The sequence below is a fragment of the Phyllobates terribilis genome, unplaced genomic scaffold, assembly GCF_046119375.1.
Source record: "Phyllobates terribilis strain yellow unplaced genomic scaffold, ASM4611937v1 Scaffold_5__5_contigs__length_657084704, whole genome shotgun sequence".
NCBI lineage: Eukaryota > Metazoa > Chordata > Amphibia > Anura > Dendrobatidae > Phyllobates > Phyllobates terribilis.
Window position 1 is genome coordinate 646,183,999 of NW_027362765.1, and position 12,654 is coordinate 646,196,652.

Sequence of the window (12,654 nt, forward strand, 5' to 3'; positions counted from 1 at the left end):
TGGGGTACCCTCACACATATTATTCCCTCATTTAATGGATATTTTCACCAAAAAGTGAAGTTTTCAAAAAGTCAGAAAATTGGCTGAAAATGACTTATTATCAAGGAATCATCAGGCGAATCGCTCTGGAACTGAACCCGCAATGCTCACTGACATTTTCCACTCTCCGAAAGTCTGAAAAATGATGGAAAAATGACAGTCCAAAAAAATTTTTTTTAAACTTTTTTCAATTTTACCCCCGTGGGATATATATTCTACCCACACACATTTGGAACTCTCCTGGGGTACCCTCACACACATTATTCCCTCATTTAATGGATATTTTCACCAAAAAGTGAAGTTTTCAAAAAGCCAGAAAATTGGCTGAAAACGACTTAATATCAAGGAATCATCGGGCGAATCGCTCTGGAACTGAAATCGGAATGCTCACTGACATTTTCCCTCCTTCGAAAGTCTGAAAAATGATGGAAAAATGACTAAGTCCAAAAAAAAATTTTTAAAACTTTTTTCAATTTTACCCCCGTGGGATATATATTCTACCCACACACATTTGGAACTCTCCTGGGGTACCCTCACACATATTATTGCCTCATTTAATGGATATTTTCACCAAAAAGTGAAGTTTTCAAAAAGCCAGAAAATTGGCTGAAAAGGACTTAATATCAAGGACTTATCGGGCGAATCGCTCTGGAACTGAAATCGGAATGCTCACTGACATTTTCCCTCCTTCGAAAGTCTGAAAAATGATGGAAAAATGACTAATTCCAAAAAAAATTTTTTAAAACTTTTTTCAATTTTACCCCCGTGGGATATATATTCTACCCACACACATTTAGAACTCTCCTGGGGAACCCTCACACATATTATTGCCTCATTTAATGGATATTTTCACCAAAAAGTGAAGTTTTCAAAAAGTCAGAAAATTGGCTGAAAACGACTAGATATCAAGGACTCATCGGTCGAATCACTCTTTAACCGAAATCGGAATCCTCACTGTCATTTTTCCCTCTCCGAAAGTCTGAAAAATGATGGAAAAATGACTAAGTCCGAAAAAAATTTTTTTAACTTTTTTCAGTTTTACCCCCATGGGATATAAATTCTACCCACACACATTTGGAACTCTCCTGGGGTACCCTCACACATATTATTCCCTCATTTAATGGATATTTTCACCAAAAAGTGAAGTTTTCAAAAAGTAAAAAAATTGGCTGAAAACGACTTAATATCAAGGACTCATCGGCCGAATCGCTCTGGAGCTGAAATCGGAATGCTCACTGACATTTCCCCCCCTTCGAAAGTCTGAAAAATGATGGGAAAATGACTAAGTCCAAAAAAAATTTTTTTAAACTTTTTTCAATTTTACCCCTGTGGGATATACATTCTACCCACACACATTTGGAACTCTCCTGGGGTACCCTCACACATATTATTCCCTCATTTAATGAATATTTTCACCAAAAAGTGAAGTTTTCAAAAAGTCCGAAAATTGGCTGAAAACGATTTAATATCAAGGACTCATCGGGAGAATCGCTCTGGAACTGAAATCGGAATGCTCACTGACATTTTCCCCTCTCCGAAAGTCTGAAAAATGATGGAAAAATGACTAAGTCCAAAAAAATTTTTTTAAAACTTTTTTCAATTTTACCCCCGTGGGATATATATTCTACCCACACACATCTGGAACTCTCCTGGGGTACCCTCACACAAATTATTCCCTCATTTAATGGATATTTTCACCAAAAAGTGAAGTTTTCAAAAAGTCAGAAAATTGGCTGGAAATGACTTATTATCAAGGAATCATCAGGCGAATCGCTCTGGAACTGAACTCGGAATGCTCACTGATATTTTCCACTCTCCGAAAGTCTGAAAAATGATGGGAAAATGACCGTCCAAAAAAATATTTTTTCAACTTTTTTCAATTTTACCCGCGTGGGATATACATTCTACCCACACACATTTGGAACTCTCCTCGTGTACCCTCACACATATTATTCCCTCATTTAATGTATAGTTTCACCAAAAAGTCAGAAAATTGGCTGAAAATGACTTAATATCAAGGACTCATCGGGCGAATCACTCTGGAACTGAAATCAGAATACTCTCTGACATTTTCCCCTCTCCGAAAGTCTGAAAAATGATGGAAAAATGCCTTAGTCCAAAAAAAATTTTTTTAAACTTTTTTCAATTTTACCCCTGTGGGATATATATTCTACCCACACACATTTGGAACTCTCTTGGGGTACCCTCGCACATATTATTCCCTCATTTAATGGATATTTTCACCAAAAAATGAAGTTTTCAAAAAGTCAGAAAATTGGCTGAAAACGACTTAATATCAAAGACTCATCGGGCGAATCACTCTGGAACTGAAATCGGAATACTCACTGACATTTTCCCCTCTCCGAAAGTCTGAAAAATGATGGAAAAATGCCTTAGTCCAAAAAAAAATTTTTTCAACTTTTTTCAATTTTACCCCCGTGGGATATATATTCTACCCACACACATTTGGAACTCTCCTGGGGTACCCTCGCACATATTATTTCCTCATTTAATGGATATTTTCACCAAAAAATGAAGTTTTCAAAAAGTCAGAAAATTGGCTGAAAGCGACTTAATATCAAGGACTCATCGGGCGAATCGCTCTGGAACTGAAATCGGAATGCTCACTGACATTTTCCCCTCTCCGAAAGTCTGAAACATGATGGAAAAATGAGTAAGTCCCAAAAAAATTTTTTCAACTTTTTTCAATTTTACCCCCGTGGGATATATATTCTACCCACACACATTTGGAAATCTCCTGGGGTACCCTCGCACATATTATTCCCTCATTTAATGGATATTTTCACCAAAAAATGAAGTTTTCAAAAAGTCAGAAAATTGGCTGAAAACGACTTAATAACAAGGACTCATCGGGCGAATCGCTCTGGAACTGAAATCGGAATGCTCACTGACATTTTCCCCTCTCCGAAAGTCTGAAAAATGATGGAAAAATGACTAAGTCCAAAAAAATTTTTTTAAACTTTTTTCAATTTTACCCCTATGGAATATACATTCTACCCACACACATTTGGAACTCTCCTGGGGTACCCTCACACATATTATTCCCTCATTTAATGTATTTTTTCACCAAAAAGTGAAGTTTTCAAAAAGTCAGAAAATTGGCTGAAAGCGACTTAATATCAAGGACTCATCGGGCGAATCGCTCTGGAACTGAAATCGGAATGCTCACTGACATTTTCCCTCCTTCGAAAGTCTGAAAAATGCTGGAAAAATGACTAAGTCCAAAAAAAATTTTTTCAACTTTTTTCAATTTTACCCCCGTGGGATATATATTCTACCCACACACATTTGGAACTCTCCTGGGGTACCCTCGCACATATTATTCCCTCATTTAATGGATATTTTCACCAAAAAATGAAGTTTTCAAAAAGTCAGAAAATTGGCTGAAAACGACTTAATATCAAGGACTCATCGGGCGGATCGCTCTGGAACTGAAATCGGAATGCTCACTGACATTTTCCCCTCTCCGAAAGTCTGAAAAATGATGGAAAAATGACTAAGTCCAAAAAAATTTTTTTAAACTTTTTTCAATTTTACCCCTATGGGATATACATTCTACCCACACACATTTGGAACTCTCCTGGGGTACCCTCACACATATTATTCCCTCATTTAATGTATATTTTCACCAAAAAGTGAAGTTTTCAAAAAGTCAGAAAATTGGCTGAAAGCGACTTAATATCAAGGACTCATCGGGCGAATCGCTCTGGAACTGAAATCGGAATGCTCACTGACATTTTCCCCTCTCCGAAAGTCTGAAAAATGATGGAAAAATGACTAAGTCCAAAAAAATTTTTTTTAAACTTTTTTCAATTTTACCCCCATGGGATATATATTCTACCCACACACATTTGGAACTCTCCTGGGGTACCCTCGCACATATTATTCCCTCATTTAATGGATATTTTCACCAAAAAATGAAGTTTTCAAAAAGTCAGAAAATTAGCTGAAAGCGACTTAATATCAAGGACTCATCGGGCGAATCACTCTGGAACTGAAATCGGAATACTCACTGACATTTTCCCCTCTCCGAAAGTCTGAAAAATGATGGAAAAATGACTAAGTCCCAAAAAAATTTTTTCAACTTTTTTCAATTTTACCCCCGTGGGATATATATTCTACCCACACACATTTGGAACTCTACTGGGGTACCCTCGCACATATTATTCCCTCATTTAATGGATATTTTCACCAAAAAGTGAAGTTTTCAAAAAGTCAGAAAATTGGCTGAAAACGACTAGATATCAAGGACTCATCGGTCGAATCACTCTTTAACCGAAATCGGAATCCTCACTGTCATTTTTCCCTCTCCGAAAGTCTGAAAAATGATGGAAAAATGACTAAGTCCGAAAAAAAATTTTTTAACTTTTTTCAGTTTTACCCCCATGGGATATAAATTCTACCCACACACATTTGGAACTCTCCTGGGGTACCCTCACACATATTATTCCCTCATTTAATGGATATTTTCACCAAAAAGTGAAGTTTTCAAAAAGTAAAAAAATTGGCTGAAAACGACTTAATATCAAGGACTCATCGGCCGAATCGCTCTGGAGCTGAAATCGGAATGCTCACTGACATTTCCCCCCCTTCGAAAGTCTGAAAAATGATGGAAAAATGACTAAGTCCAAAAAAAATTTTTTTAAACTTTTTTCAATTTTACCCCTGTGGGATATACATTCTACCCACACACATTTGGAACTCTCCTGGGGTACCCTCACACATATTATTCCCTCATTTAATGAATATTTTCACCAAAAAGTGAAGTTTTCAAAAAGTCCGAAAATTGGCTGAAAACGACTTAATATCAAGGACTCATCGGGAGAATCGCTCTGGAACTGAAATCGGAATGCTCACTGACATTTTCCCCTCTCCGAAAGTCTGAAAAATGATGGAAAAATGACTAAGTCCAAAAAAATTTTTTTAAAACTTTTTTCAATTTTACCCCCGTGGGATATATATTCTACCCACACACATCTGGAACTCTCCTGGGGTACCCTCACACAAATTATTCCCTCATTTAATGGATATTTTCACCAAAAAGTGAAGTTTTCAAAAAGTCAGAAAATTGGCTGGAAATGACTTATTATCAAGGAATCATCAGGCGAATCGCTCTGGAACTGAACTCGGAATGCTCACTGATATTTTCCACTCTCCGAAAGTCTGAAAAATGATGGGAAAATGACCGTCCAAAAAAATATTTTTTCAACTTTTTTCAATTTTACCCCCGTGGGATATACATTCTACCCACACACATTTGGAACTCTCCTCGTGTACCCTCACACATATTATTCCCTCATTTAATGTATAGTTTCACCAAAAAGTCAGAAAATTGGCTGAAAACGACTTAATATCAAGGACTCATCGGGCGAATCACTCTGGAACTGAAATCAGAATACTCTCTGACATTTTCCCCTCTCCGAAAGTCTGAAAAATGATGGAAAAATGCCTTAGTCCAAAAAAAATTTTTTTAAACTTTTTTCAATTTTACCCCTGTGGGATATATATTCTACCCACACACATTTGGAACTCTCTTGGGGTACCCTCGCACATATTATTCCCTCATTTAATGGATATTTTCACCAAAAAATGAAGTTTTCAAAAAGTCAGAAAATTGGCTGAAAACGACTTAATATCAAAGACTCATCGGGCGAATCACTCTGGAACTGAAATCGGAATACTCACTGACATTTTCCCCTCTCCGAAAGTCTGAAAAATGATGGAAAAATGCCTTAGTCCAAAAAAAAATTTTTTCAACTTTTTTCAATTTTACCCCCGTGGGATATATATTCTACCCACACACATTTGGAACTCTCCTGGGGTACCCTCGCACATATTATTTCCTCATTTAATGGATATTTTCACCAAAAAATGAAGTTTTCAAAAAGTCAGAAAATTGGCTGAAAGCGACTTAATATCAAGGACTCATCGGGCGAATCGCTCTGGAACTGAAATCGGAATGCTCACTGACATTTTCCCCTCTCCGAAAGTCTGAAACATGATGGAAAAATGAGTAAGTCCCAAAAAAATTTTTTCAACTTTTTTCAATTTTACCCCCGTGGGATATATATTCTACCCACACACATTTGGAAATCTCCTGGGGTACCCTCGCACATATTATTCCCTCATTTAATGGATATTTTCACCAAAAAATGAAGTTTTCAAAAAGTCAGAAAATTGGCTGAAAACGACTTAATAACAAGGACTCATCGGGCGAATCGCTCTGGAACTGAAATCGGAATGCTCACTGACATTTTCCCCTCTCCGAAAGTCTGAAAAATGATGGAAAAATGACTAAGTCCAAAAAAATTTTTTTAAACTTTTTTCAATTTTACCCCTATGGAATATACATTCTACCCACACACATTTGGAACTCTCCTGGGGTACCCTCACACATATTATTCCCTCATTTAATGTATTTTTTCACCAAAAAGTGAAGTTTTCAAAAAGTCAGAAAATTGGCTGAAAGCGACTTAATATCAAGGACTCATCGGGCGAATCGCTCTGGAACTGAAATCGGAATGCTCACTGACATTTTCCCTCCTTCGAAAGTCTGAAAAATGCTGGAAAAATGACTAAGTCCAAAAAAAATTTTTTCAACTTTTTTCAATTTTACCCCCGTGGGATATATATTCTACCCACACACATTTGGAACTCTCCTGGGGTACCCTCGCACATATTATTCCCTCATTTAATGGATATTTTCACCAAAAAATGAAGTTTTCAAAAAGTCAGAAAATTGGCTGAAAACGACTTAATATCAAGGACTCATCGGGCGGATCGCTCTGGAACTGAAATCGGAATGCTCACTGACATTTTCCCCTCTCCGAAAGTCTGAAAAATGATGGAAAAATGACTAAGTCCAAAAAAATTTTTTTAAACTTTTTTCAATTTTACCCCTATGGGATATACATTCTACCCACACACATTTGGAACTCTCCTGGGGTACCCTCACACATATTATTCCCTCATTTAATGTATATTTTCACCAAAAAGTGAAGTTTTCAAAAAGTCAGAAAATTGGCTGAAAGCGACTTAATATCAAGGACTCATCGGGCGAATCGCTCTGGAACTGAAATCGGAATGCTCACTGACATTTTCCCCTCTCCGAAAGTCTGAAAAATGATGGAAAAATGACTAAGTCCAAAAAAATTTTTTTTAAACTTTTTTCAATTTTACCCCCATGGGATATATATTCTACCCACACACATTTGGAACTCTCCTGGGGTACCCTCGCACATATTATTCCCTCATTTAATGGATATTTTCACCAAAAAATGAAGTTTTCAAAAAGTCAGAAAATTAGCTGAAAGCGACTTAATATCAAGGACTCATCGGGCGAATCACTCTGGAACTGAAATCGGAATACTCACTGACATTTTCCCCTCTCCGAAAGTCTGAAAAATGATGGAAAAATGACTAAGTCCCAAAAAAATTTTTTCAACTTTTTTCAATTTTACCCCCGTGGGATATATATTCTACCCACACACATTTGGAACTCTACTGGGGTACCCTCGCACATATTATTCCCTCATTTAATGGATATTTTCACCAAAAAGTGAAGTTTTCAAAAAGTCAGAAAATTGGCTGAAAACGACTTAATATCAAGGACTCATCGGGCGAATCGCTCTGGAACTGAAATCGGAATGCTCACTGACATTTTCCCTCCTTCGAAAGTCTGAAAAATGATGGAAAAATGACTAAGTCCAAAAAAATTTTTTTTTTACTTTTTTCAATTTTACCACTGTGGGATATACATTCTACCCACACACATTTGGAATTCTCCTTGGGTACCCTCACACATATTATTCCCTCATTTAATGTATATTTTCACCAAAAACTGAAGTTTTCAAAAAGTCAGAAAATTGGCTGAAAATGACTTATTATCAAGGAATCATCAGGCGAATCGCTCTGGAACTGAACTCGGAATGCTCACTGATATTTTCCACTCTCCGAAAGTCTGAAAAATGATGGGAAAATGACCGTCCAAAAAAATATTTTTTCAACTTTTTTCAATTTTACCCCCGTGGGATATACATTCTACCCACACACATTTGGAACTCTCCTCGTGTACCCTCACACATATTATTCCCTCATTTAATGTATAGTTTCACCAAAAAGTCAGAAAATTGGCTGAAAACGACTTAATATCAAGGACTCATCGGGCGAATCACTCTGGAACTGAAATCAGAATACTCTCTGACATTTTCCCCTCTCCGAAAGTCTGAAAAATGATGGAAAAATGCCTTAGTCCAAAAAAAATTTTTTTAAACTTTTTTCAATTTTACCCCTGTGGGATATATATTCTACCCACACACATTTGGAACTCTCTTGGGGTACCCTCGCACATATTATTCCCTCATTTAATGGATATTTTCACCAAAAAATGAAGTTTTCAAAAAGTCAGAAAATTGGCTGAAAACGACTTAATATCAAAGACTCATCGGGCGAATCACTCTGGAACTGAAATCGGAATACTCACTGACATTTTCCCCTCTCCGAAAGTCTGAAAAATGATGGAAAAATGCCTTAGTCCAAAAAAAAATTTTTTCAACTTTTTTCAATTTTACCCCCGTGGGATATATATTCTACCCACACATATTTGGAAATCTCCTGGGGTACCCTCGCACATATTATTCCCTCATTTAATGGATATTTTCACCAAAAAATGAAGTTTTCAAAAAGTCAGAAAATTGGCTGAAAACGACTTAATAACACGGACTCATCGGGCGAATCGCTCTGGAACTGAAATCGGAATGCTCACTGACATTTTCCCCTCTCCGAAAGTCTGAAAAATGATGGAAAAATGAGTAAGTCCCAAAAAAATTTTTTCAACTTTTTTCAATTTTACCCCCGTGGGATATATATTCTACCCACACACATTTGGAAATCTCCTGGGGTACCCTCGCACATATTATTCCCTCATTTAATGGATATTTTCACCAAAAAATGAAGTTTTCAAAAAGTCAGAAAATTGGCTGAAAACGACTTAATATCAAGGACTCATCGGGCGGATCGCTCTGGAACTGAAATCGGAATGCTCACTGACATTTTCCCCTCTCCGAAAGTCTGAAAAATGATGGAAAAATGACTAAGTCCAAAAAAAATTTTTTCAACTTTTTTCAATTTTACCCCCGTGGGATATATATATTCTACCCACACACATTTGGAACTCTCCTGGGGTACCCTCACACATATTATTCCCTCATTTAATGTATATTTTCACCAAAAAGTGAAGTTTTCAAAAAGTCAGAAAATTGGCTGAAAGCGACTTAATATCAAGGACTCATCGGGCGATTCACTCTGGAACTGAAATCGGAATACTCACTGACATTTTCCCCTCTCCGAAAGTCTGAAAAATGATGGAAAAATGACTAAGTCCAAAAAAATTTTTTTTTTACTTTTTTCAATTTTACCACTGTGGGATATACATTCTACCCACACACATTTGGAATTCTCCTTGGGTACCCTCACACATATTATTCCCTCATTTAATGTATATTTTCACCAAAAACTGAAGTTTTCAAAAAGTCAGAAAATTGGCTGAAAATGACTTATTATCAAGGAATCATCAGGCGAATCGCTCTGGAACTGAACTCGGAATGCTCACTGATATTTTCCACTCTCCGAAAGTCTGAAAAATGATGGGAAAATGACCGTCCAAAAAAATATTTTTTCAACTTTTTTCAATTTTACCCCCGTGGGATATACATTCTACCCACACACATTTGGAACTCTCCTCGTGTACCCTCACACATATTATTCCCTCATTTAATGTATAGTTTCACCAAAAAGTCAGAAAATTGGCTGAAAACGACTTAATATCAAGGACTCATCGGGCGAATCACTCTGGAACTGAAATCAGAATACTCTCTGACATTTTCCCCTCTCCGAAAGTCTGAAAAATGATGGAAAAATGCCTTAGTCCAAAAAAAATTTTTTTAAACTTTTTTCAATTTTACCCCTGTGGGATATATATTCTACCCACACACATTTGGAACTCTCTTGGGGTACCCTCGCACATATTATTCCCTCATTTAATGGATATTTTCACCAAAAAATGAAGTTTTCAAAAAGTCAGAAAATTGGCTGAAAACGACTTAATATCAAAGACTCATCGGGCGAATCACTCTGGAACTGAAATCGGAATACTCACTGACATTTTCCCCTCTCCGAAAGTCTGAAAAATGATGGAAAAATGCCTTAGTCCAAAAAAAAATTTTTTCAACTTTTTTCAATTTTACCCCCGTGGGATATATATTCTACCCACACATATTTGGAAATCTCCTGGGGTACCCTCGCACATATTATTCCCTCATTTAATGGATATTTTCACCAAAAAATGAAGTTTTCAAAAAGTCAGAAAATTGGCTGAAAACGACTTAATAACACGGACTCATCGGGCGAATCGCTCTGGAACTGAAATCGGAATGCTCACTGACATTTTCCCCTCTCCGAAAGTCTGAAAAATGATGGAAAAATGAGTAAGTCCCAAAAAAATTTTTTCAACTTTTTTCAATTTTACCCCCGTGGGATATATATTCTACCCACACACATTTGGAAATCTCCTGGGGTACCCTCGCACATATTATTCCCTCATTTAATGGATATTTTCACCAAAAAATGAAGTTTTCAAAAAGTCAGAAAATTGGCTGAAAACGACTTAATATCAAGGACTCATCGGGCGGATCGCTCTGGAACTGAAATCGGAATGCTCACTGACATTTTCCCCTCTCCGAAAGTCTGAAAAATGATGGAAAAATGACTAAGTCCAAAAAAATTTTTTTAAACTTTTTTCAATTTTACCCCTATGGGATATACATTCTACCCACACACATTTGGAACTCTCCTGGGGTACCCTCACACATATTATTCCCTCATTTAATGTATATTTTCACCAAAAAGTGAAGTTTTCAAAAAGTCAGAAAATTGGCTGAAAGCGACTTAATATCAAGGACTCATCGGGCGATTCACTCTGGAACTGAAATCGGAATACTCACTGACATTTTCCCCTCTCCGAAAGTCTGAAAAATGATGGAAAAATGACTAAGTCCAAAAAAATTTTTTTTTTACTTTTTTCAATTTTACCACTGTGGGATATACATTCTACCCACACACATTTGGAACTCTCCTGGGGTACCCTCACACATATTATTCCCTCATTTAATGTATATTTTCACCAAAAACTGAAGTTTTCAAAAAGTCAGAAAATTGGCTGAAAGCGACTTAATATCAAGGACTCATCGGGCGAAACGCTCTGGAACTGAAATCGGAATGCTCACTGACATTTTCCCCTCTCCGAAAGTCTGAAAAATGATGGAAAAATGACTAAGTCCCAAAAAAATTTTTTCAACTTTTTTCAATTTTACCCCCGTGGGATATATATTCTACCCACACACATTTGGAACTCTACTGGGGTACCCTCGCACATATTATTCCCTCATTTAATGGATATTTTCACCAAAAAGTGAAGTTTTCAAAAAGTCAGAAAATTGGCTGAAAACGACTTAATATCAAGGACTCATCGGGCGAATCGCTCTGGAACTGAAATCGGAATGCTCACTGACATTTTCCCTCCTTCGAAAGTCTGAAAAATGATGGAAAAATGACTAAGTCCAAAAAAAATTTTTTCAACTTTTTTCAATTTTACCCCCGTGGGATATATATTCTACCCACACACATTTGGAACTCTCCTGGGGTACCCTCACACATATTATTCCCTCATTTAATGTATATTTTCACCAAAAAGTGAAGTTTTCAAAAAGTCAGAAAATTGGCTGAAAGCGACTTAATATCAAGGACTCATCGGGCGATTCACTCTGGAACTGAAATCGGAATACTCACTGACATTTTCCCCTCTCCGAAAGTCTGAAAAATGATGGAAAAATGACTAAGTCCAAAAAAATTTTTTTTTTACTTTTTTCAATTTTACCACTGTGGGATATACATTCTACCCACACACATTTGGAATTCTCCTGGGGTACCCTCACACATATTATTCCCTCATTTAATGTATATTTTCACCAAAAACTGAAGTTTTCAAAAAGTCAGAAAATTGGCTGAAAATGACTTATTATCAAGGAATCATCAGGCGAATCGCTCTGGAACTGAACTCGGAATGCTCACTGATATTTTCCACTCTCCGAAAGTCTGAAAAATGATGGGAAAATGACCGTCCAAAAAAATATTTTTTCAACTTTTTTCAATTTTACCCCCGTGGGATATACATTCTACCCACACACATTTGGAACTCTCCTCGTGTACCCTCACACATATTATTCCCTCATTTAATGTATAGTTTCACCAAAAAGTCAGAAAATTGGCTGAAAACGACTTAATATCAAGGACTCATCGGGCGAATCACTCTGGAACTGAAATCAGAATACTCTCTGACATTTTCCCCTCTCCGAAAGTCTGAAAAATGATGGAAAAATGCCTTAGTCCAAAAAAAATTTTTTTAAACTTTTTTCAATTTTACCCCTGTGGGATATATATTCTACCCACACACATTTGGAACTCTCTTGGGGTACCCTCGCACATATTATTCCCTCATTTAATGGATATTTTCACCAAAAAATGAAGTTTTCAAAAAGT